General features: G+C 44.1%; 1 protein-coding gene and 1 long non-coding RNA gene across 2 annotated transcripts in view; one reads left to right on the forward strand and one right to left on the reverse strand.

Annotated features, from left to right (window-relative positions):
- Window positions 1-9804, reverse strand: part of LOC144762371 (epoxide hydrolase 1-like) — a 197777-nt gene extending 187973 nt beyond the window's left edge. Inside the window, exon 1 of the mRNA XM_078647541.1 lies at window positions 9697-9804. The gene's annotated coding sequence lies outside the window, so the exon portion shown is untranslated. The remainder of the gene's footprint in view (window positions 1-9696) is intronic.
- Window positions 1-24820, forward strand: part of LOC144762372 (uncharacterized) — a 105757-nt gene extending 80937 nt beyond the window's left edge. The window contains exon 3 of the long non-coding RNA XR_013596082.1: window positions 24284-24820. This is a non-coding gene — a long non-coding RNA (uncharacterized LOC144762372). The remainder of the gene's footprint in view (window positions 1-24283) is intronic.
- Window positions 24821-26984: the final 2164 nt, after the last annotated feature.

Below are 26984 nucleotides of genomic sequence, written 5' to 3' on the forward strand. Positions count from 1 at the left end.
AAAGACACGGACAGCGGGCGAGAGGTGAAAAAGACACGGACAGCGGGCGGGAGGGGGCAAAGACACGGACAGCGGGCGGGAGGGGGCAAAGACACGGACAGCGGGCGAGAGGTGAAAAAGACACGGACAGCGGGCGAGAGGTGAAAAAGACACGGACAGCGGGCGGGAGGGGGCAAAGACACGGACAGCGGGCGGGAGGGGGCAAAGACACGGACAGCGGGCGGGAGGGGGGTGAAAAACACACGGACAGCGGGCGGGAGGGGGCAAAGACACGGACAGCGGGCGGGAGGGGGCAAAGACACGGACAGCGGGCGAGAGGTGAAAAAGACACGGACAGCGGGCGAGAGGTGAAAAAGACACGGACAGCGGGCGGGAGGGGGCAAAGACACTGACAGCGGGCGGGAGGGGGGTGAAAAACACACGGACAGCGGGCGGGAGGGGGCAAAGACACGGACAGCGGGCGGGAGGGGGCAAAGACACTGACAGCGGGCGGGAGGGGGGTGAAAAACACACGGACAGCGGGCGGGAGGGGGCAAAGACACGGACAGCGGGCGGGAGGTGAAAAAGACACGGACAGCGGGCGGGAGGGGGCAAAGACACGGACAGCGGGCGGGAGGGGGGTGAAAAACACACGGACAGCGGGCGGGAGGGGGCAAAGACACGGACAGCGGGCGGGAGGGGGCAAAGACACGGACAGCGGGCGGGAGGGGCACAACTTACCTCATAAAGGAGAGAACAAACAAACAAGTCAGGTCCCGGGCCGCGCTGTGATTGGCTGACGTCACGGGGGTGTCCCGGGCCGGCAGCCAATCACAGCGCGGCCCGGGAATGACGTCACGGGGGTGTCCCGGGCCGGCAGCCAATCGCAGCGCGGCCCGGGACAAAGGGGCGGGGCTTAAAAAAAGCACCAGAAACGCCCCCGAATCGCGTTTTCAAGAGAAAGCGCGATTGACAGCCTCTGCCTCCCAATGGCTAGCCTCCATTTATGGAGCTAGCCAATTGGAAACAGAGGCTGTCCTAACCTCACTATTAAAAACAACAGATTTCGATCTGGGAGGGGCTTCGCCCCTCGCCAGGTTACGAAACCTAAAAATGTAGTAGGAATAGATTTTAAAAAATGCAGTGAAAAAGGAAGTGCTTTGGCGTTTGAATAGATAAACAAGGAGAGGGACTGAAAACATCCAGTTTCATCCAACCCATAGGAAAAGAAAAAAGAAAGTTCATAGAACCCATCCTCAGTCTTGATAATAACCAACAATTATGAGGTGCAAAGACAAAATAGGGGTCCAGACAAGGAAATCTCTTCAGTAACAAGTGGGACCTAAGAGGGGGTGTAGTGAGTTTATCATCTTCTCTATTCAGAGTTAAACAGATCTAATTCCTTTTGCACCCTATACCGAACTTTGGACTGAAGGGTCCTGAGATGTGTGAACATTTCCGCTCTCCCTATAATGGCAAAACTTTCTTACAAATTTAAAATAGTGGATTTAAGAGATCCATCAAGCTTCACATAGTACTTCATAATTTCCCTGTTTAATTCAGTTGCAAAGAAACACCAGACCGAGATCCAGACAAGTAAAGGGGCACCGCGGAGATGTCCTTCCAAAAATGTCTTACCTAATTCACTGTGAAACAATAATGAAATGTCCTCAGCAAGACCCAGTAGGTTCTTGCAAATTTACTTTCAGCAATCTGCAGGCTGATGACATCTTCATAGGCCCAGGTGCCAGCGCCATAACTAGCTTTGGAAATGAACTTACTATTGTAAATGTCAGTAAGGAACTTTATTGATTCGTTGCCCAGTTTAAACTGAGTTTTCCTGTTTTTCAACAATTCTGAACAGGTGTCGAACTATTAAAACCAAGATCAAGATAGCTGAAAAACTTGGCATTGCTTATTTTATGGTTATGGACAATGAAATGTCTGGGTCTTGATCTATAAGGGCCCAACATCATAATGTCGGACTTTGAAAAGTAGTTTTTTAGATTTAGATCTAGAACCTTCATGAAACTGACGTAGCCCCCAAAGCTCTATGGAGGACACCTGCGGTCCTTGATAAAGTACGGTGTCATTACAAAGTAGGACTGGATTGTCTTTATTGCAGATTTTTGGGGTATCCAGATTCATATTTTTCAAATTCCTCTCTAGCCCATTGGTGTAAAGTAAAAAGCAGAGGGAGTGGGACAAGGACATAGCCTGTCTGAACATTCTCCATTTGCCCCATGCCAAACGCTGGCAAATACATTCAGGTGGAGATGCAGCAGTAAGTATATGATGTCAATGCCTACTGTTGCCATTATGGATCACAGCTTGGACCTTCTGACACAAAGGTCTAGCTTAGGTCCATAAATGATAAATACAGGAAGCCACCTGTAGCCACGGTGAATGTATCTATTCAATAGATGTAAATTAAGACGGTTCATCCTAAGCCCTTCTCTAAAACCATACTGTCTCTCCCCCAAAAGGTTCTTTACTTTCACCCAAGTAACCAGTCTCTCCATAATAACACGGCTAACAATTTTTACAATTGAGCGACTCAGGGAAATGGGGAGGTAGCATCTCTGACCCCTCCTGCCCCATCACCCTTTTTAATTATCAGGATAATAAATGACCCTGGTCAGTTTTTTGGAAAAACTGAATTACTTGCTGAATTCAAAACATTTGTAAGAGTTGGACTCCATCTGGCCGGAGCTTTGCCAGAAGGGCCATCAGCCATTGGTTTTGGTGACCGCCCGAACATCTGAGGAAATATTCCCACTGTTAACCACAATTTGTGGGTCATTAAAAGACAAACTGGAATGAAAACATCAGAGGTTGGCTGCAAGTGTCGGTTGGGGAAAAGGTCAGGACAAAGGCCCCACCCTTTGACCAGCCCTACTGTGCACGGTCATAGGCCCTGCACAGCAGGGGGTGTAAATTAAGCAGCAGGTGTTAGCTGCCCACCACCTCAGAGGGGCTGAAGGCTAGGTACGGCAGGGGTTGGTCAATCGGGGTGAGTTTAGCGAGGGACCTAGCCATTCCCTGTAACCAGCCCCTGCTGCACACAGCTGAAGGCTGTCTAGGGTGGAATAAGTTTAGTGCCTGTAGCCAACCCGACTTATGCATGTGCAAAGACTATGCAGGGGCTGGAATTTAAGTAGGTCCTAAAAAAAGTTGAAAAATGAGTTACGTTTCTGACTCATATGTACAAAACCACTGAAACTCACTAGTCATGGTGAGTTTGCAACTGATGCTGTCCACATGCTCAGACCAACAATTTGACAAATGTGCAACAACAAGCAAGAGAGCAATTAAGAGAACAAGATATGGTGTTGCCAACCATAATTGGTGAATTTCAGTGGGTTTGTAAGTTTGAGTACGAACCATTTCGTCATTTTAACTGTAATTTTTGCAGTGACATATCTATATATTTATCCTCTCACACTCGCAAACTGAAGAAAGCGGGCACTCCAGATAAAGTGTTTATCAAGTTTCCGTTTATTTGCAGCAAATTTAAAACACTGACGCGTTTCAGCTTCCGTAAGCCTTTCTCAAAGTGTACAAGCCCCATCACATCTGAAGAAACATATATAGCGATCCACATAGTCATGGAGAACATACTTTCATAGATCTTGTCTCCCGCTTAATGCTGGAAGACAGATTCTTAAAGGTAACCACACTACATACTATTTAAAAACATTGTTACAAATGAAAAGGAGACGGTTTTACAAAAACACTGGCTAAAACCAAAAAGATAATTGGTAAATACTCCAATACGTCAAACTCCCTTAATTTTTCAAAATAATATATATAATCAGCCATTTTAAAAAATTCTCTCTTGCATGCACCTAATGTGCAACTCATGCTTCGAGATGTGGTTAATTGCTGGTGACATTTTAACCCACTTCTCGGAGTGGCAGAGGCATAACAATTTAATACCGGGGCAGTGCTCGTTTCCATGTGCAGCCCCTCAATTATATAGCACCAAATGCCTTTCTTAATTTTAGAGAGAACCCTTAATTCAGTGTTACTCGGACTTCATAATACTCAAAGAATCAAAACTAGGAAGGGGTGAACTCAGAATTTCAGTTATGTGCAAATATCACAATTGCCACAATGGCATGGATATATTAAATGAAAATACAACATTTCACCCAGCATCAGAAGGTAATGTGGAAATGTCGCAATTGTAACAACAATATCACTAACACGCATCATAGAATATATAATATGGAAATCAAGGTGAGATTCAAAAATCGAAACTTGTACAAATATCGCAATCATTATAGCAGCATGGATATATAAAACGCATATATATTTTTTCACCCAGCAGCATCAACAATGTGCAAGTAACGCAATTATAGCAGCAGCATCGGTCAATCCCATATGCACATGTACCATGTGCATATGCACCTGGTCTATCCACAACAGCAAATATTGAGCAAATATCACAGTTACAGTAGAAATACATATAAATAGAGTGCAAAGGCATCCATTAGTTTTTTACTTCATTCCTTCTCTAACATTTGTAAATATGACTAATATATCAATCACACAGGTAAATCACTTCTCGACCAAATGTTACTGCAGTGCTAAAAGGGAATGTTTGGTCAAAGTTTTCACCCAACATGTACTTCCATCTCCTCATCTCTATTCAGTCCTGCTGGAAACTTTGTGTGCAGATCCACAATATACCTCAACTCTAAAAGTCTCAGTTGCATCACTCTATCGCCACCTCTCACATTGATTGATACCATATCTATAGCAAAAAATACAAGCTTCCCCAGATCGCTGTTATGTGTTTCATAAAAATGTTTAACTACTGGGTATGTAAAATCAGCACTTCTCATTTCCCCATTGGTGTTCCAATATCCGCTTACGCAAGGGAAAAATAGTGCTTCCTACACACATTAGAGAACATGGGTAGACTAACACACACGGTGATCCGAGCCACAGTTGTAAAAAATGTCTATTTTTGTTTGGTAGCCATCTGAGGTATTATATTACACCATGTTGGGATAGTTTTACAAGCCTTACAAAGGCCATATTAAAAAAAACCTTTAGCCTTTGAGTCACTTATCTGGTGTGCAGGATCTAGTGTAATAGCTGTGTGTTAATTCAACACTAAAAGTCCGCCCTTGCCTGTATGTTATTAGGGGAGTTGCAGGTAGTTCTTGACCCCATTACTGCCTTACTCTCCACAATAGCCCAATGGTTGCAAATCACATTTCTTACTTTGTGTGACATGGAATTATAACATGTGATAAGCCATATCTTTTGATCTTTTTTCTCCAGTTTACAATTGGGATACAAGAGCTGGTCTCTCGTCAGAGCTTCAGCTTTTTTTGCTGCTATATTTAATACCTTTGATATGTAATCCCTGGTTTTGAATATTCATTTTATTTGTGACATCTGACTAATGAAGCCTGACTCCAGACTATAGATTTTTCTCAATTTCAAAGTTTCCCAATAGGGTATACTCTCTTTCAAATTCTTTGGGTGTTGACTTTTAAAGTTTAATTTGCTATTACTAGTACTTTTCTGATGACCTGAGGTATGATTTCTACTTTCCTGTACCTTCAATGTTCTATTCAGGAATGTCATTTCAACAGCACTTATGTTTAGCGTAAATCTCAAATTGTATGGGTTATTATTCAGCCTAGTCACATACTTGCATGCTTTTTATTGTGTGCCATTCCACAAATGGAATAAGTCGTCAATGTAACGGGTCCATATTAAAACATTTGCACAAACTCCTGGTGATCATCCGCCCAACCCACCTACTTCTCCCACCAGCCCATCACTAAATTGGCAAAGCCGGGGGCGAAGCAGGTGCCCATCGCAGTATCAACTTTCTGACAATGAAAGACACTATCCTGCACAAATATGTTCTCCTTCAGGCTGGTCTGAATCATGTGAATCAACATCCTGTTATGTTCCAAATAACAGGCAGGTCTTGTTTTCAAAAAACTTTCACATGCATACATTCCAAAGATATGGTCAATACTCCTATAAAGAGAGACCACATCTAATGTAATCATCAAGTAGAATCCCACCCATACCAAACAATAGATTTTAGCCAGGAAATCCCCACTGTCCTTTACAATACTATGGGAGTCTTCACAAAAGGGAATAAAAAGGTGTTGATGGAAATCGCAGTATTTTCTAAAAAGCTTTAATGTAAGGATACTATTGGACCCCTAGGAGGTTTAATGAGATATATATATATATATATATATATATATATATATATATATATATATATATACATATATATATCCACAAACAAGAAACGCTTCTTCTGGAGTGCTGGGCCCCGAGAAAGGTGGCGCAAATACCAGCGAAGCAATCCGGTTAATCAATTAATCCAGGGAAACAAAGTTCGTAATGCGCTCTCAGGAAAAAGGCAAAGGAACCCGGTAGTAGGATTTGCAGTTTTAATTACACAACGCGTTTCAGCTAAACAGCCTTGTACACGTGAACAAGGCTGTTTAGCTGAAACGCGTTGTGTAATTAAAACTGCAAATCCTACTACCGGGTTCCTTTTCCTTTTTTCCTGAGAGCGCATTACGAACTTTGTTTCCCTGGATATAGATATATATATATATATATATATATATATATATATATATATATATATATATACACATACATATATACACACACACAAAAACAAAGGTTAAGGTGTATGGAAAAACAAAGGTTAAAGGGACATTCCATTTAGGTGAAAATGTCAGTTAAAGCATACAGTTTTAAACAAACAAAACCACTGAAATTCACCATATACAGTTATCTCAAGTAACTACACCTTGTGCCCTAAAGTAACTATAATGCGCCCCCAACCATGCACAGTGTTGTCATCAACTATGTCATTTCATATGTAGTAGTGATATTATCAATGAGGTCATAAAGGATTTCATGAGTGATATTAAATATGAGGTAATTAGCAGTGCATGACGAGGGCAAAATTCAGCTTGTGCCATGGGTGCCTCGGTACCCACCCGGGGCACCCACACATTAAAAAACGTTTTATACAAGTCGGGGGCCATGCGGGACGCATGCCCATTAGTTAAATTTCAAAACATGCCCAGCAATAGGGTCCCCAGGGCTTGGGGGGGGGGGGGAGGGGGAGGGAGGGTCTTACTCCTCTCCCCCCTTCCCTCAAACAAAATAAAATAAAGTATGTAAATCCCGCGGGTCCTGGGCCACCCTAATGGGTTTATGTTAGAGAGAGCCATAGCCTGCCATTTTCTTTTAGATCAAGTTCACGGATCTGTGGAAGAGGCCCAGATCACAAAACAAATTCAATTTTTGATCCTAAGGGGGCATGGTATCCCTACCTTGCCTCTACTTTTTTTTTATTTTTTACTTTTTATCAGGACAGGCAACTGAGTCCCTGAGTCCTAAAACGGCTGCCACCACATCTTTGTTGATGTGGGGCAGTCAATCAGATCTTATCTCAAAATCTGTTGGATCCACGGATTCTCTGCGGCAGGGGCAGCTCCTACATAATGGTGGAGGAGCACCGTCTCACTGTTAAGTCAGTCAGCAAAAAATAAAATGACGACAAAACGATATTATAATTTTTTTTTCCACTGACTGAGCCTTGGAATTGAGGGTGGGTCGGGGACCGACCATGGCAGCGATAAGTGATGGGCACTGTAAGTGTACATGCCGGTTTGGCCGGCCATCTTAGGACCGCTAAACTGACATGCACACTTGCATTTCTCCAACCCAGCTGTGGTGCACAGCCAGGTGGAGAAGTGGCACAGGCTCCCTGTGCCAGAGCAGGCATCAGACCAGCCCACTATGGCCAATCCTGGAGCTTCCCTCATCCTTGGTAAAGCATGAGAGCTGCGTCTGGATTGGGTGGGGAGCCTGTGCTTTGAGCCCCAGTGACTGACAGGAGGAAAGGAGTAGCAAGGCAACCGGCAGCGCCAGCAACAGGTATATTTTATTTTTATTATTCCCCTAATACCCCCCTCCCCCCTTAGATTTTCTGCAGCCACCACTGGTGAAATGTCCAATTTTTTTTTTTTTTTTCCACAACAGATTTTATTGAATAAATCAAGCAAGGCAATCAATGTGGCACCCCACAATCAGGAGAGACCACTAAGCATTTGGATACATTACATATGGCAGGATCTGAATTCGAACTAGAATCATTGCAAATCATATTTATTTGGAACTACCCCCACCCCGTCCCCACCCCAACTTCCCACCACCCTCAACCAATCCCACCCCGTAGTCCCTCCCTAACCCTGTGCACGTGTGAAGAGGAAACAGCGTTGTGTGAGTACAGTGTAGCCGGCATGGCGCAAGACACAGGCCCACGCAATGGGGGAAGCCTAGGGCTCCTCTTCGGGTTCGACTGGGGGATACAGTGGCAAGTCCCTATAACCGGCCCATCTTTTCCATATCCTAAAGTGCTTGCGGGGGCACCCTCGCGCTTCAAAGATCGGGCGCTCCAGACCCATACAAAAATCTAATCCTGCTTTCCATACACACAGAGGAGGGGCCCGTTCGTCCTTCCAAGCCCGTGCTAGGTCTCTCTTGGCCAGTACAAGCCCCAATAACAGTAGATGGCGCTTATAACTATTCCCCCCCACTCCCTCAAGAATATGAAGCAATCCTAAATGATGAGTGCGGGGCAGGTCCCAGTGTAGTACTTCAGACAGGCAATTCCACACACCTCTCCAAAAGCCAGCTATTCTAGGACACAGCCACACCGTATGAAGCAGCGAGCCCACCTCCATCCCACAACGCAGGCATTCCGGCGATGCAATCAGTCCAGCCTTCCAGAGGCGCTCACTGGTAAAATAAGCCCTGTGGAGAATTTCAAATTGGATAAACCTGAGCCTCATTGCGATGGCAGTCCCTCGTGGGGATTCCAGAGCCTCTCGCCAATCGTCCTCGTCCATGGGACCAACATCCGCCTCCCAGGCCGTCCGGCAATGTATGGTGTTAGCGCATGCCGAAGCCTATCCAATTTTTATTAACCAACATTTCTCAAAAACTACAGAATGGATTAACACCAAATAACACAAAGCATGCTTTCTGGACCAAGATTTTCCTACCAAATTTGGTGAAATTCTGTTCAGTAGTTTTTGCGGTATCCATCTTTAATTTTCCTATGGAAAATTGCATGGGGCAAACACTTTGTGGGACTTCCCCCTTTTTTGCAACCCCAGCTTGACGGATCACCCCCAAAACTTTCCAGGAGAGAGCTGAAGTGGAGACATTTATTTGGAAAGTTTTTTGAAGATTGTCAAAGCCACAAGCAAACCAAAAAAAATCTATTTCCTTTGGAAATGTGGTCCTGACTACAACTACCCAGTTATGTTTACTACATGTTTGGATGCTTTTATTACACAAAATACAATGTTATTAAAATCTAGATTTACAAGCGAACCGGAAAATGTTTCACAGTTCCATATATGGGTTTCATTATCATAATGACAGTCCCCAAAAAACTTGTGCATGTACTTAACAGAAGTACATTTTAAACATTGCAAGTTCAAGACACAAAGCTTATTCTGTGAGTAGGTATGGCTTACTCACATCTTACACTTGAATTTCCATAGAACGAAGTATTGTGAATGAAGTACTCAAAATCCACAATGAACCGATGATGTTCTTAAGCAAGAAGAGGTCGCGCAAGATGATTATACAATGTAAATCAGACTACACACAAGCCATGCTCACCACAAGACTTACCCTGGCTAGCAGAGATCTACAAACACAGCCCGCTGCCGCCCCTTCTCAGCTCAAGACTGGCTTCACTCTGTCCCAGACTCTGGAAAAAAGGGTGGACAGATCAATAGTGTTATCACAAACTTAACAAGAGTTGTCAAGCATGGGAATTTTATCTAAATGCTGGAGGTTGAACAGTGATAAAATGATTTGGAGTCTCTGCCTGGTGGACCCACTTTGAACAGCTCCAACCTTTGTAACCAAATCACGTGGGCTTGGTTTGATCTTTTATTGAACATGTGATAAAGAAATGTGTTTGTTCTGGCAACTGTTCTAATGCTAGTTGGACATTTACTGCCTAGAAAGGTATCATAAAAAGATACCAACAGAAAAACTTATGTAGTGTTACTACTAAACTTCAATGTTGTAAATGATACACATACGTATGATGCATAAAAACAAAGGCAATAAAGAAATACGTTTTAAAAAAAGTGTTACTACTACACTGGATTAATTCTACTCTTTATATGAATGACTCGGGCCTAGGTTTACTAAGAGTTCCCACACACAGGGCAGCAAGCAAAGTCGCTGCGTTAAGTGAACCAGAGAGAGCAGAACTTAATGGTGCAATTCTGGCCTCTCCATGCACTGGTGCAGTTTGTGAAGCCAAGTGCCAACACAGGCTGCACAAACAGGGGTGTCTGCGTTGTGGTCTGCATAGTTTTTGTGCAGGATGGAGTGGCTCCTTGCTCAAAAACTATGCTTTAACACTATTCCCTCTATGAATGTGTGCTGCAGAATACAACCCACAAGGGGTATTAAAGAGATTTCTCCATGTTACGCCAGCCGCAGCTGGCGCAGGATTTTGCATAAATCCATGTCTGTAAGTCTTGGAACATATGGTTTTGCGTCAAAATCCACGGATAATACATGCAAACGCCCATGCACCACCTAAAGAACGCCTCCCTTACAGAAAAGAACACAAGGCAATGAATTAAGCTGTGGTGTGCTGCTTTTTGTTACGGACCAATGCAAATCGCCATTTGCAAGGGCAGGGTGGCACAGAAGTACATGCTGACGAACGAGATCAACTTGGGAAGTGGTGGCACAGAGGCACAAGGGCAGGAGAAAGCAACATGTTAATGGTGCCCTGTAGCTGGTCAGGGAGGGCTGCAGCATGGTGGGGGAGGGGAGCAATATGGAGGACAGCGGGGGACACAGAAGCAAGCACAGGTGAACAAGAGCAGCTTTTTGACTTGGGGACCCCGGAAGTACATGGGTTGGGGCCGAAGGCACACAGGAGAGCGCGACAAGGGGGGTTGGGTTGGGGGACAAAAGTACACAGGTAAAGGAGAGTGATACAGACCGGAGCGTAAGGACAAGGGAGATGAACCACATGAGGGAGACAGCTTACAAACAAATGCACTCTCATGGGGTGCTTCAACAAAAATAAACAAAAGTAGCTTCCAAGATGCAAGCAGCGTAAGGACAAAATTACTGGGACGTGTTCCAGGGGAGGTTCAAGCACAAAAAGAGGAAGTGAAGTTCACACACGCTGCAAGCAAATGAGTGATGATGAAGCCAACCAATGATAAGCAATGGGCGGGATTCTAAGCTCACAAAATGTTTCACAAGTAACAGAGTATGTATGCTCTGTTGCAGGCGAGCCCTAATAAATGGACAGAGACATTCCAAATTTCCAAAATACAAACAGAAATCTTAAAAAACTATTTCAAACGTTTGGTGTACAATATTCTGTTTATTACTCAAAGTCAACCATGGAATTGCACCCTAGCCAATATTCCAGTTATCAACTGGGCAGTCTCATTTTTATGGAAGCATGTAAATAGTAATAATCCACTGTGCTTTGGCCAGATGCATTGACAATTCAGGTCAGGACTCCTGAAGGTTGAGCATCCAAATGGAACATTATCTTACACATGTGAATCTGTATCTTTCTTCAATTTAGATCAACAAGGACCAGACTTCTATACGGCTCCTTCAGCGGTGGCATTTTCTCAGGGAATCTGTGAAAACGATAATTTAGCTGAATGTGTCACCTTTTATGCTAAAACTCTTTAAAAAAAAAGGGGGGGGGGGTTACGCATTGGGCTTGCTTGCCAAAGTGAGCGCTTATGCCTTGTTAGGTCAATTTAGTGAGGTCAGAGCGTATTGATTACTTAGCTATTGAAACCATTTTGATTATCACATGATTGGAATTAAAACCAATAGTAGTACACCCTTTGCATTTTCATCACTGCAGTGTGCAGAATTTAAGCATCAGTAAACTTGCATTAATATAGCCTTGCAGCCCACCGTAGCAGGCTAGTTCGGCCCTTAAAGGCTCAAGCCTTTAACAAAGAAGCGGGACTTTAATGACAGTATAGCCCAACTACAGAGGGCTATAAGTCTATTAGAACAATCCACTACTCGAGGGCAGAACAAATAAAAGGAAGACCTCACGGAGCCTGAGTGGATTGAGATCTGGAGTCTTTGCCTAGTGGACTTACTTTGAACTGTTCCAACCTTTGTAACCAAATGTCCTTGAGCTCCATAAGGTTCTTGTTCACTGGAACAGCTGTGAACGACAACGTTGGAATGTTGGAGCTCCGGGCTTCTACTGGCCATTAGAAGCCAGGAGCATTCCATTATTTTCAATTGAGCTCCCAACATTCCAATGTTCTAATAGAATGTAGATCACTGTAAAGATGGTGATATTTAGCAAAGTTCACCAGATGGTTTTAAAAGAACGCACATGACTAACAAGCTCCCTATACTGCAGAGCTCCTCGAAGATCACACCATAACCTAACCATCGTTTTGACTTCAAGAACAGAATCCCTGTAGGAAGATCAGAGTCCGTCTTAACAGTGAACCCCACTTTGTATGAGGGTACACCTTCCCAGTGCAGGGAATTTGTGAGGCTACAATGTGTCCCTCCCAAACACTAGATGTGGGATTCATTGTTCTCAAATAAAGATTAGACACCTCTTTCACGCTGCCTTTGATCCATCCCATCAGTCATTTATTATATTGATTTATCAAGGAACAACTAAGCATTTTGACAAGCGTGCATTAGCAGTTCTGAGTGGAGTACAAAGAGAAGTTGATTACACTGGATGGCTGGCTGAGGCTGAACAAGAACAGGAGAGTACATGCATACATAATTCACATACATTAGCAGACTTTCAAAGCCAGGCAGAATGTGGGGATATCGTTTCAGAAAATTCTTGCTGCATGAGAAGCTCCTTCGAAGCCTGTTCGAAAAATAAGTGGTCCCAACTGAAAGGGTGCGAATGTGGATGGAGCACATATATTTTCAGATGTTGCTAAAAAAAACAGTTTGTGGGCCGAATCTAGGTTGAAGTAGGCCTGTAACAATTTAGGACTTCCCAGGGAGGTTCAGGGAGGAGTCGTTTATCGGCTTAAAATCTTTTTTTTTTTTTTAAAGACCTATAGCATGTAGTAATCTTTTATGTGGACAGTCGACTATCTGTGAGAGAGAGTTAAGAGCTTGGAGTGAGTCTGGTAAGACTGTAGAGAGCCATGTAATGACATTAAAAGCTTAGTCCAATGGAGTAAACAAACATAAAAAGAGATCTACCAGTAAAGGCTTACAGTAGTCAAATTCATTGATGACAAGTGAAGAAATCAGTGTCCTGTTTGTATGAATGAGCAAAATTTCCATATATTCAATAACTGATATCTAGAAGATGTCGCTTTTATTCGTGAACAATCCTACATTCATTGCAGCGTTGAAGTTGATGCCAAGTTTCTACTAAAGGATTTTGTAGTGATAATGTCAATGTCAGGGGCTGCAAAACGATAGGCTGAATCGGCGTACATGAGCTGCCACCAACCAGTGGCGGTTGGTTATGGCAGTTTGAGATTTGCGTCAAGAGATGAGGCGTGAAAGTAAAAAACAAGAGAGATTTAGGTATCCTCTGCACAAAGATGACAGTAAAGGCAAAAAAGAAGTGATTATATTGCACTGGGATGATGTGTAGAGTGTGAAGAGGACCAAGGACGGAGCCTTGAGACGTCAACTCTCAGTAGCTCGGAGGAGAAGAAAGGTGGAAGAAGAATGAAAGAATGATGATTGTAATGATCAGAGGTTGTGAAGTTGGATACAGGAGTAAGAGTGCTTTGCATGGACTGTCTAACCCTGAATCTAGATTGAAGAGGTACAACAGATTGTGTGTACTAAGGAAGGGGGCATTCCATTAAAAAGTAATGTTCTTTAGAAGACTGGAAGTAATGAGGCAGGCCCATAGTTAGCTAGGGATGGAGTGGGTCTTTCAGTGAGAGCAGCACCACTGCAGGTTGGAAGCAAGAAAGAGAGGTGCCAGAGTTAAAGTGAAACACCAGGCAGGATGGCACATAAGAGAAGTACAGGGGTTTGATGATCTGGTGGCTGAAAGGATCAAATGGTTAATTTGAAGAACTGATCGATTTAAAATGGGAATTAACTCAACAGGGGGTGGGTGAGAGAAGGCAGAGTGACAGAGGGAGCGGATAAAATGGGAGCAATAGAAGATGAATGAAACTGTCTGGATATTATTTCGTCAGCGTCACAAAAATGGATCGTATGATTAAGGAGTCTACTTCCTAACGCAATGCTCCATTAACAAAAATAAAGCCTCTATGGGCTTGGGCCCTTCTCTTCAGCAAAAATGACAGGATGACAGCATTGAACTTCTGTTTCCCCTCCATTCCTCAAAGGTCACACACATTAAAACAGTTCAAACTGCCTTGTTGCTGCACTGTGACATCACAGGAAGAGGTCTGTGCAGCTGAGGTCACGTGGCCAGAGCAGCACTAGAATGTTAGCAGCTGTAATCAAACGGCACATTCACTCACATATTTTAAGAGGCCTCCAAGTGACAAGCAGCTTCCAGCAAGTAAAACAAGTCAGTGAATCTAATCTAAAACAAGGGGCACTCTTATTATAAGGGTGACTTACCCCTTCTACATTTCTGGATGTCTAACTAAACTCAGAATCACTGTCACAAGGCAACGGTGCTTCGTGGGCCGTCTAAAACAAAGTCCTTGGCCAGCAAAGAGCCAGTCCATCAAGGGAAGGATGCGCATGGCTGTGCGCTCTCTTCGGTCTTGGTTGTTATAAGCAAGTTTTCCCCTGGCACAGGTCATGAACTATCAATAAACTTTGAAATATTACCAGGATTGAACATTGAGCCCCGGTGTCTTTTTACTTTAAAACCATAATTGAGTGGATTTCAACCTCATACAGACTTTGTGGAGAATACGAACTTTACTGGCAATTGGATATAGTGAACTACAACTGAATTGATACAGCTTCATTATATATTTTTTGACTTACGAGTGCTCAGTGAGAAATTTTAACAATTGTTAAACCCAGAGTTCCACTTTGGGATTGTGTGAAAGTTTGGTAACCTTTCCCTCTTGCTTGGCAGCACCTCATTGTACGGACGTTATTACTTAGCCTTTACTTTTGCTGTGCGCCTGAATTCATACCTGGTTACCTCTAACAATTTATTGTTCATGAACACTGGTGTTCAGAATTTTATTCCAATACCATAAATTAGTGTTAAGAAATAAAATCATCTTTTTGCCTTTGGTTCCTATGGAAATGTTGCCAAAATGCAAAAAGGGTTCTCAAAGCAAATGCGCTCTCATACCCTCATAGTGCCCTGATGATGTAGGGTGGCAATGCCAAATCTGCTTACTCTCGTCTGACGTCGATGAAGCGATTACTGTTAAATGACAAACTATTGACACCTGCACTTAGAATGGACAGATGTGGTATGAAGCTATATATATATATATATATATATATATATATAATAAACAAACAAGGCCCTAACAGAACTATATATACATACATATACGCACACATATACATATATATACATACATATACGCACACATATACATATATATATATTCACTGAAAAAACCATAGGTTTCACATCAGTTATAGTTAGCTGGAAATTTTACTCGCATAAAACCAATGAAATTCCCACGTTATAGTTAGTTGGACTCACTATAACTTGCGCGTGCAATGCACTGCTGATGACGTAACATATTACATCACTCATGACATGGTCAGTGACATCACTCATGACATCACTGATGACACCATCCTTGTGACAGAGTGATAGACCTCCTTTCACTGTAATGTTAGCCTTGAAACACATATATATATATATAAAAGTTTTTAACATTAAGCGGATCATCCAGTGTCTTTGCTTCATGCCCAAGATGGAAATGTCATCAGGAGGAAGTACCTCGAGGTTTGCTGAATAATGCTAAAAATGGGACATTAAAAGTAGATTATAAACAAATTTGAAAAATAAGATTTTTGGAAAGAGGAAAGTTTACCTAAGGTTATTACCACCAGGAGATTGGATCACGTTAGTCAAACACAAAATGACTGTAAATAATACACCTGAAACACCTGGAGATCTTTCTGTTAGCATTGAACTTGTGTGGCAGGTGAGCTCATCTGGGAACAAAGGACGGGGGAAGGACAGGCAATTCAATACCTGAGCCAGTGATGTGTACCTGAAATGTGGGTTACAAAGCTCTGGATAATTTCGCTGTGGATAGCGATCAACAGACGTTTCCTAAGCTCTGCAGCACCATTACTGACCTACGGCTCCCTGCTAAGCGAAGTCAGATGGTGTGCCAGGGTTCATGTCTGGGCATGCCATTACTGAACAAATACGTTCTTTTTGGGCTATCTCAATATGAACTGATTATCCCTATTGCAACAACCTATTGCATCATATACCTGTGTGCCAGGTATTTGGAAGAGCGTGTCCCAGTCAGTTCACAAAATTCTTCCATGAGCTCAGGTATTGGGTTAGGTGTTACTTGAAAGTTTTATTCTTGTGTTCATGTTAGGCAGTATCAATGGAAGTTATAGGAATTAAATGATAGATATTGACGGACCACATGACGAAAAAAAGCGTTTTCTCAAACATACCGCAAAATTATAAATAACCAACCGGACCACACAAAAACCCTCGGGGACAGATGGCAGACATACATTGGGGAACTGGACGAGACAGACTGGCAGGAAGCACTTTCGTCCCGATAGAGGTAGCAATCCCCTATAAATTAAAGTTAGTGCAACTTAAAATTCTCCATTGAATCTACTACACGTGAGGGGCCTATGCTGTCTCCGCCAATTCACATCGCAGTGGCACTATGAACGTGGGGGGGGGGGGGGAACTGTGCTTCAAGAACATGTAGATGTAGTCAATGTGTATAAGATTAATCTGTATCACATGCATTATTTCTATACCACAGTATGCAGTAATATGTACCAATTAATGGAAAATGTTCATAATGTTTTAAAAAAATAATAATAATTCTCTCCAGTTCGGAAACTCTGACCTCCTTGGTGATGTGATTTTTATTAGAATTGGTGTTGCCACATCCCTTTTGCATCTGTACATAAAGCTTCCTTCCATCATTTTTCATGTAAGACCGCTTTTTTGGTCACCGTTGCCAGTGTGCGTGGGGTTAGTTAGATTCAAGCACTTTCAATACAGCAGCCTCACACTGTATTTGATCCTGTCAAAATTAGGAACATTAGAAATACCCTTCAGTTTTCAAATATGGCCATATAAGGGTGGAAGTTGTAACCACAAAGGGGACAATTTCCCAATGCATTGTATCTTGCATAGTTTTGTTACCAATTAGCTAACCAGTCCTTATGTAAAACAAAACAACATATCTCTGGACCGTTGTGGGAGTTGGGCCGCGTATCCAACAGATAGCGATGCATCGTTTAGCCAGGAGGAAGGCCATATCAACCAGACGCCTGCGCTATTTAGGAAGTGGTTTTGAATAGCCCAATATAGCGCATCCGGGGTCAACTCTATCTCTGCCACGCGACTCGCGAAAAATCTCCTCCCACAATCGAGCGATTCCAGGACGGGACCAAGCAACGTGGAAAAAATCGGCCACCAGCGTGCCGCAGCGATCGCACTGTGAACTCTCCCGAAGACCAGAACGATGAAGCCACTCAGGTGTGTAATACACCCTATTTATATATTTAAAGTGGACTAACCGATGTGACCGTTGAGGGATCTTCTTTTTGTACTCTGACAGCAGTATCGCCATTTATCATCCGATAGTTCCGTCTGTACGGTACGGGCGACACCGTCCTCAAAGAGGTCCCCCCATGGTATGCACGTTTAGCGACCGGAGTACCGCAATGACTCCTCTGTCCCTGCATGGCGCCAACCAATAGCACCAGTCGAGGCGAGCTAATGGGGAATATAATAGGTTACCGGCGAGTGCGTTAAGTATACTGTGCCATGCATGGGTGACTGAGGTCAGAGAATCTAATATACCCGTGCGTCTGTCTTTGGGTGTGAATAGAAGAGATGCAAGCGGTTTGGGATCCGCTACTATGGTTTCAATCCGTATGTGCGGGGTATCGATAGGGCCATGTATCCAATGGTGTGCATGGGAGCCCTGTGCTACCCTGTAGTATAGCTCGAGGTCTGGGGCGCTCAGACCGCCCATCACATATGGAAGGGTCCATATTTTCCAGGCCACCCTGGGCTGCTTGCCCGCCCAAGCGGACCACGGCGACTGTAAGCGTTGAAAAAAGTTTTTTGATAGGACCAAAGGGATGTTTGTAAAGAGAAAGAGAAAACTAGGCAGTCCGACAATTTTCATCAGGGATATCCTACCCATTAGTGCTGGTGGAAGGCGAATCCAACCGTCTGTCATCCTCTAATTTGGAGATGGCGACCCCATAATTTCTCTCCGTACTATTTCTGAATCAGTGTGCAGCCGGATGCCCAAATAGTGTCCTTGGTAGCGGGTATTCTGGCTCAAAGCGAACCGTGGTGGGTGTTAGGGGGAACATGATGGACTTAACCCCAGTTAACTTTGACGCCCAAAAGCAAACCAAATAGTATAACCTCGTGCAGCACAGACGAGACATTAGTCTCCGTATCCCTGACATATAGAAGGGTGTCGTCGGCATACATAGACACAATAAGTCGGTAATTTGGGAATCTGATGCCCCTCTGTCCATGATATTCCCGCAGGGCGTAAGCCAAAGGTTCAGCCGTTAGGGCATAGAGGATTGGGTATAGGGGACACCCTTGTCTTGGGCCTCTGTGTATACGTATGGGATTAGTGACCAGGGAACCAATCTGGATACGAGCTGAAGGCTTGTGGTATAACGTTGCCAGAAGTTGTAGAAATACCGACCCGACACCCATGCGACTCACGACATGTCTCATGAATGGCCACTCGACTGAGTTGAAGGCCTTTTCCATGTCCAAGACCGCGATTGCAGGGACCTCCGGGCATATGTGCTGCAAAGCAGCAAATACCGTTCTTAAATTATAGGACAGGTTCCAGGTGGGCTCAAAGCCTGCCTGCACTGGGGCTACTAGGGTGGTGACTAGAGGGCTAAGACAGTTGGCGAGTATCTTCGCAAAAATCTTCGTATCGACGTTCATGGGGGATAAAGGCCTGTAAGACGCACAATCATCCGAGGGCTTCCCCGGCTTAAGCATGGCAACCAGAATCGCCTCCTGCATAGTCTGCGGCATGGTGCCTGAGGTACATATGTCTTCAAATAATGTGAGGAGGTGAGGCAGTAAAGGTCTTGGAACGCCTTATAAGGCCATCACTGCCAGGGGCACTCCCCGCCTTCATCCCTGAGAGAGCCAGAATATTCTCATCCCATTCGATCGGACGCATTAGGAACTTGCGATGCAGGTTGGCCAGTCATGGCAGCTCTATATGGGACACATAATCCAGGATATGTTCCTCTGGGGCCGAACCTCTCGAGAAATAGAGATCAGCATAATATACCCTGAACTTCTCCGCCACCGGAGCCTCTGTTAGTGGAGAGTGACCTTGCTCCGTGTACATATTTGGGATAGCTGTCTTCCTCCCTTGCCGTACATTCTGGCAGTCTGAGTTAGCTCGTCGTCAAAAGCAGTATTCTGTTCAACCTCACGGGTGGATTCTAGTTCTTTTAGCTTGCACTCCAGCGCTGCCAGCCGAACACATAGACTTGACTACTCCGGAGTGCTTTGAAATAGTAACCCCCCTGATAAATGCCTTAAAGGCCTCCCAGACAGTTTGGAAGGAGTCCACCGATCCCACGTTAGTCTCGAACGATTCAATGAATAGGGCCAATTCCTCTTTAAATACACTGTAGAGGAGAGAATATGGTGGGAAGCGCCATGAGATCGGGGGAAGGCGTGTTTTGGGGGAAAACAGAGATTTGCACTGGGGAATGTTCAGAGTAGGTGCGTGGTAGAATCGTGCAAGCACGGAGATGCTGAAGTAAGTGTCGGGAGGCAAACCAGTAATCTATCCTAGTGTGGATATTGTATTGTGCTGAGTAGTGTGTGAAGCCACCCTGTCGTGGATGCCCGTGTCGCCAGATGTCCTCCATGTCATATCTCAAAAGTGTGGTCACCACCACCCTCGCAGAGGCCGAAGGTAGTCTGTCCGGGCCTTCTGACCTGTTGATAGTGGACTGTCTGGTAAAATTGAAATCCCTGCCCCACACCACAAATTCTTAATGTTTTCAACACATAAGGCATTATCAATATTGCTTCATATCCAATGCATTTCGGGCATTCACATTGCCCTTCATCAGGGACGATACTGCTTTGATCCTAATTCATATGTGCTTGTGAGTGAGGTTTAACACCTCGCGGTAATCTCTCGATGTGTGTCCGGTTCAAAAGACGCCACTATATGAAGTGCAGCAATATGCGATACACGATATGAAGCAATATTGATAATGCCTTATGTGTTGAAAACATTAAGAATAACAAGATGAACTTTGAAAAATAAATATTTGAACTGCATTTAAAAAACGATAAAGTTGTGTGGAATCCTCTTGTGATTGAGAGGAGAACTTTGAGTTCCCGCAGGGATGGTTCCAGTGAACCACTGGAACCACTGATATGTTTACTTAAAGGACGTTTGAGGGGTCATAACGTCACTTGTGGAGAACCTTAAAAATATAACCAAAAACACCTAAATGGTATCAAAAAAAAGCTGTGCACCCTTCCAATTCAAAGCTATATCCAGCCTTTTGGCATGTTTGTCTAATCTCACTGCCATGCGGTCCATCCTATATGTAAGAGCGTCCATTTTGGTGCCTAAGGAGGTTATCCTGCCCTGCAGGTTCTTTTCCATATTGACTAAGAGGCCGCGGATATCCTGGCCCGGGTCATCCGCGGTTTGTTCCTTGTCACCCAGGCTGTCTTCGGGAGCGGAACCCCCGTCCTGGACTTGAACGAAAGTTTAGGCTGTGTCCTGTCTACTCGCCCCATTCTCCCAGGGGTACGGGGATCACAACGCGGTCCAGTAGAAATCTCAGTAAGGCAGCACCACAAGGCTATGGCGTTTTCCGAACCCCAGGCCGGGTCCGCAACTAGTATGGTAATAGCGAGACTCCTCCACCCGCGGACTCACCACACCGATACCCACAGGTAGTCTAAAGGCCCAGGGCCCGTCCGAGATCCAAACTATGGCCGCAAACCTTGTCGTCAGCACACCTCCCGTATCGTCACACTACTCTAGTTCCGGAGAGGGGGAGGACAGTCGGCATGCAATCCGCTCCCCCCCGACAGTGTTCCCAAGCCGGCCTCCCCTGGGTATCGTTGGCAGGGAGGAGGAGGGGGGGGGGGGCACGCCGTCATGTCAGTATATGCTCCCGCCCGGGGTGGTAACTTGAGGCTACTTACTGCTGTGGTACCACCAGGCAATCTCGCAAGAGTCACACAGCGGCCCCCGGCTCCTCCAAACAGCAAGGCGGGCGGCTCGCGGGGTCATGCACTCAACGTGGGCGATGCGGCGGCGACCAGGCCCTGGTTAGGCCGCAGAAAATCCAGAACGTTCAATCCGGCCAGAGGCTGCGGACTGCTTCGTGCTGCTACCCGGCCTATAGTGCTCACAGGCCTTGCAATCCTCTAATAGTGGCACTACAGTCCAGGGCGTAATCCCCGTCTCGCTAGCCGCGTGGGGCACAGCACCTTCGATGAGTCAACTTCTCCACGGGAGTGGGACTTCACAGGGCACTGGCCGTCTCGCCCCGCACTCACAGCAGTCGTCGCAGGCCCGGGGGGGCAACAAGAGCGCAGATTCTTTCAGAAGTGCACAGCGGTGGCCCACTGCCGGTCAGCAAGCACACAGGGCCTCCGCCTCCAGGCTCCGGACTCAAGGGGTCTTCGCTCCCGTGCCTCCAATCGGGCCTCACACCTCTCCGGAGCGGGCGGTGCTCAATCCTTGCCACGCCACAACCAGGACGCCCACGCCTAAGCTTCGGGAAGCACAGCTAAACCCGCCTCCGGGCAAAGTCACCGCCGCGAATCAACACCGGCCCCACGGAAAGCAGGCGAGAGAGAGCTCCAGGGCAGAGCCAGGCCCAGCGCTTCAATCGGGAGTGCAGGCGGCTCCGTACCAGCTGTCGATCTCCGCACCGGGAGCAGGTAGGGGGCCTGTTCTTTCTGCGGGGGGCTGCGGGAGGGCTTCAGACGTGCGCCCGTTCTCAATCCGGGGAATATAATGATGGCAGCTGCAGGATATTTGAAGGATAATGCAGCGGACTATCGGAGCACTCTGCTCAAGCGGCCATCTTGGTCGCGAGCTAACTCCGCCTCAGCATTTTCTATTTTTTTTCTTCATTGAATTCAAAACTCTTCTCCTCCCTGGCTTGAAGCTACCAGAAAGAAAGCCCTACGAATTTGGTTGATTCCCTAGGATCCTCAGTAAGATTCCATCATAAGAACTGGGGCTCTAAAGTAACTACCACTAGAAGGCAAGATAGTAGTGGAGGGTACGGACTACCTAAATGAGTAGCGTCCACTGTCAGCCTATCTGGCTGGTTTTCCTTTATTTCGTACGTTTTTTCAGGTTATGGTAGCAGAATGATTGTACTGCAGCAAGGCAATTTTATGTGCTATGTTTGCTAAATTATTCCTTATTGTAAAGTAATTAAACATCAGAAATTTGGTAACCGCCGCATTAAGATATTGAATATTTAATCTACTAGTAACAAGTGAACATTTCAACTAATGTTAAGTAAATCGAGTGGATGCTATCAGAGCATAGACAACAATCGAGGAGTGATATTGGAGAGTAGAGACATTTTCCGGCTGGGCACCTTACAAAATGTCCTTTCTAACAAATACGTATTTTTCTTCCATTTCAATGAATTGAATTTGTGTTCACGTTAATAAGAAGCAGAGGGTAAATCTCCCTTTCATAAGTCCGCAGTAATGATGATGCTGAGGTCGTCGGAGGAGTGCTTGCGCTGCAGCAAGGCACCTTCAGGATGCTTCAGACAAGGACCTTACATTTCTGGATAGATAGTTTTATAGATAGGATTTCTGCTCGATAGTTGAATGGAAGTCACCTCTTGGCTGTAAGCAACATGAGTGCTTTACACGAAAAGAGGGTAGTTATGAGAACTCGGTCGTTATTTTTTTTTTTAATCAAGTAATCTATGATTGTCATTCATTTAGTTTAAAATACCCCTGAACTATGTGGTCACTTCAAACGCTAGATGTAAGAAGAGTGTTTAGATCACTATCTAGAAAGGACAGTGTCAGCAAAACAGAACCACTTTTATTCGCCATTAAAACGGGTTTCGCTGCTTTAAAACAATTATTAGATTAAATTGTTTTATCTATCCACATCCCGAGGGGAGGGGGGTACTGAGAGCAACCAGCTGACCGAGGCTGTGGGCAGAGGAGGGGCTGCGTCCTTGAAAGTGGCGGTGTTAAAGTTTTAGCTTCACTGAGTTGCTGCACATCCACTCCATTTCCTTCAAGCAATTTTAAATAGTTTTAAGTTTGAACTGACTAGATATTTTACTGAGAAGCACTTTTTTGGTGTCCATATATAAAGCCTGGAGGTATGTCGGTAACATTCATTTACTTTTTAAAATGTTTCTATTTTTTTTTAATTCGGAATACCAGTATTGTATGATGTGAAATGTTTGGGTTGGGATATTATAGTTTTGATTTCAATTAATAGTTCCTTGATGGAGAAAAAAAGATTACCAGTAGGTAACAGTACATTATGGACGGGGTTTATTTTCAGGTTGAATGGTTGATTGATTGAATAGCAGAAGGAAAAAAGAGGTGAGGTAGCACAAGTGCCAGCTTCATAAATTAGACTAAGATTATTTGATCTCACTTGCGTTGTCTGTCAGGCTCACGAACGTCTTGGGCTCAGTTAGCATATACAGGGCATTATCACCGTAGCTCTCGCTTCATTTAAAATCTTTGTATGTTTCTCTTTAAGTTGTTGGAGTGTACATACTCCTGTCTTCTCTATTGCCAACATTCCCGTGGTCCAGACAAGGCAGTTCTGAAGAACTTAAACTGAAGCGTAGCTGTGTAGATCATTGCCTGCTAGTATTTATTTTCTATAAATTACCCAAGACTGATCTTCATGTACACTGGTACATGCTAATATTGACACCAAGCAGTAAAGAGAAACTTGCTTTATTGAAGTTTGCAATGTTTTTGGATTATATGGAGCGAAGCTTACCACAAATGCTTTATTAATCTTAATATTATGGTTTAAATCCTAATTGTAAATGTGTTTACTCTTTCCAGTGTTTACAGTATAAAACCGACCAAGCGCAGGACGTCAAGAAGATTGAGAAGTTTCACAGTCAGCTGATGCGGCTTATGGTAGCCAAGGAGTCCCACAATGTTGCCATGGAAACAGACTGATCTAAAACTAATAAATATGCCAATTGTTTGAAGTTTCCTCAGAGGAAAATAACGTTTGGAATTAAAAAAAGTAATGGGACAGAAGATGGTGTATATAACTAAGTGGACTACGGAAGCGGATGAGTACCAATCGTTTCCTCAGACGCCACTTCTAAAAGCTAGGAAGAAAGTATGTGCTTCATTTGAAAGCTTCTATTTATTTTCGAAAATGTCATTTAAAAATAGGGAAGAGACCTCTATGAAAAGATGTCGGATTCCTTCACGGTAAAGATTTTTTTAACTGATTGAATGGATTTTTCTTATGGAGTAATTACGAAGTAAGAAGCTAAGAGTCTGCATTATTTGTAACATTTTCCCTTGGATTTCAGGGTTACATTTTCGTGTTTTTGTTGCAATTAAATGACCTAAATTCCTAAAGTGAGTCTGCTATGCTCATTCTCATTTCTTGTCCACCGCCAGGACTGTTTCAGGTCATGCAGTGGCCCTGGAGGGTAACTAGTGTTTTTTTAAATTGAAATATACATAAGCAAGCCGTTTAATCCAGTTTCCTAAGTGTTTATTCAATAGATGCGACAGTGCAGTCTCGCCAAAGGTTTTACTTTTTAAGAATAGACTTTCATGGCATGGTGTGCCCATTTTGAACATTTATTTGCTGGTTTTAAGGGCTCTTAAACAGAACCACAACAAATCTATTTCAATTTGTGATCATAATAGGATTTTGCAAGTGTAGATTCAGTTGAAGTTTAGATGCACCAAGAGGCGGCCCACTAAAGCAAATATGCAACACTGGAGAATGCACATTCATACACATACGCGACTCAACACTCTTTAAATGGTTAGGATAATATTGTGCATTGTTCATCTCCAGACCAATAGGTGCCAAAACCTTGTCTGAAAGAAGCATTTTTATGCTCACTTTATATTGTAGGATTTTTTTTTAAATAAAGTAATGAGAGCATTTCAATGTTTTAATTACCGTGACCAGCAAAAGGATGAGTGACTTAGGTTCAAATTGGTCTGAACGTTGGTAAGCTCGCCATTTTAAGCTGTGATTCATTAGTGAGGTATTATGCAAGTAAAAGAAAGAAGCATTGGCAAAGCCAATAAGTCTTTCTGAAGAAAGGAAGAATCCAGCAGCACCTGGCTGATGTTGAAACCTCTGAAGTACAAAAAAAACTTCAAAATGGTGTGTGTGGGCAAATGGTGGCTGAATCGAGGAGAGTACATAGGAAGGAAAAAACTGTAAAAAGTACCATCGGGTATGGTAGCACTGGTTCAGCTAGGAGGAAGAACAAGAGCATTGGAGTATTGGAGGCGGATGACCAAGAAGCGATGTAAGAGGGATGCAGCACATGGAGGGGAGAGGAAGAAAACTCATGCAACTCCCTAGGAGTGATGAAAGAACTAAAAGTAGTTCTTCGAAATGTAAGCAGTGGAAGGTTTCAAATATTCTGATAAAAGCATGGTGGGGAATCTATGCTCCACAGGACAAACCAGAGGAGGATGGAAAGCTGTCAAAACAAGTAAATGAGCTCTACAAGAAGGTCAATCAATTGCTTGGGCACCTTAAATTTAGAAAAGATCCCTCCTAATGCACATGTCCGTCATTTAACAACTTTTATTTTTAAGCCTCCGCTTAAAATCTGTCAGTGGATGCTCCGATATTGTTGGTGTGACCTTAGAGGAAATGGCATGAAATCCAGTGCTTGATTCTGCCAATGGATGAATCGTACTGTCAACAGCAAAGACAATGGATCCATCGCACAAAGAAGTTGTTCTGACTTACTCTTGCAATACTTCTGGCTTGGAAGTCGGGTGTAAGCTAGGAGTACTCCAAGAGTGAGTCTTGCATACAGCAACAATGTTTGGTTTTGGGTTGAATGTATCTGAATTTTGCAAATGTGACTGTGAAAGCCAAAATACATTGCGTCACATACTGGATAATTTTGCAAGTACTGAAAGGTCACGGATTTACCCTACCCATAAATGTACAGGGTAATGGTCAATGGAAGCAGGCACTTGGGTGGTGAAGAAGGGGCTCAACTGTTAAATAATGAAAGGGGCATGATACTCCAGTAGCAAAACTGCATTGCACAGTGCTGTGGGTGACGCACAGTAACTATTCTTGCAAGGGAAAATAAAATAACCACTCTGTTAGGAAACATGAAGATGCTGTGGTGGGTAAGGTGGAGCCAGCACAGCACTAGTTGTAACGGAGAGGGGTATAGTACTGCAGTAGCAAACATTGAAGAGAATGCAGTATGCTGCTAGGAAGTTGGAGCAGGCACTGAAGAGGGTAACGTGTGAGCACATTCCTATGGTAGCAAAAATGAGGAGGTAAAGTAGTCTGGAAGAGGTGAAGCTATTGGAGCAAAAGTAAAAATGGCAGAGCACGTTGGTGGCAAAGATGGTACAATCGTGATTATGCACATCACTGTATAAGCACAGGTGGCGAGACGAGGTCCACTGGGAGTAACGGTGAATAAGGGACAATACTGTGGAAACAAGGTGATTGGCAGAAGATTCTAGAAGCAAAGACAGTGGTGTCACTTCCAGCGGTGAAGGGGACTGTTTTTGGAAG

This window comes from Lissotriton helveticus, chromosome 6 (genome assembly GCF_964261635.1).
Source record: "Lissotriton helveticus chromosome 6, aLisHel1.1, whole genome shotgun sequence".
Taxonomy (NCBI): Eukaryota; Metazoa; Chordata; class Amphibia; order Caudata; family Salamandridae; genus Lissotriton; species Lissotriton helveticus.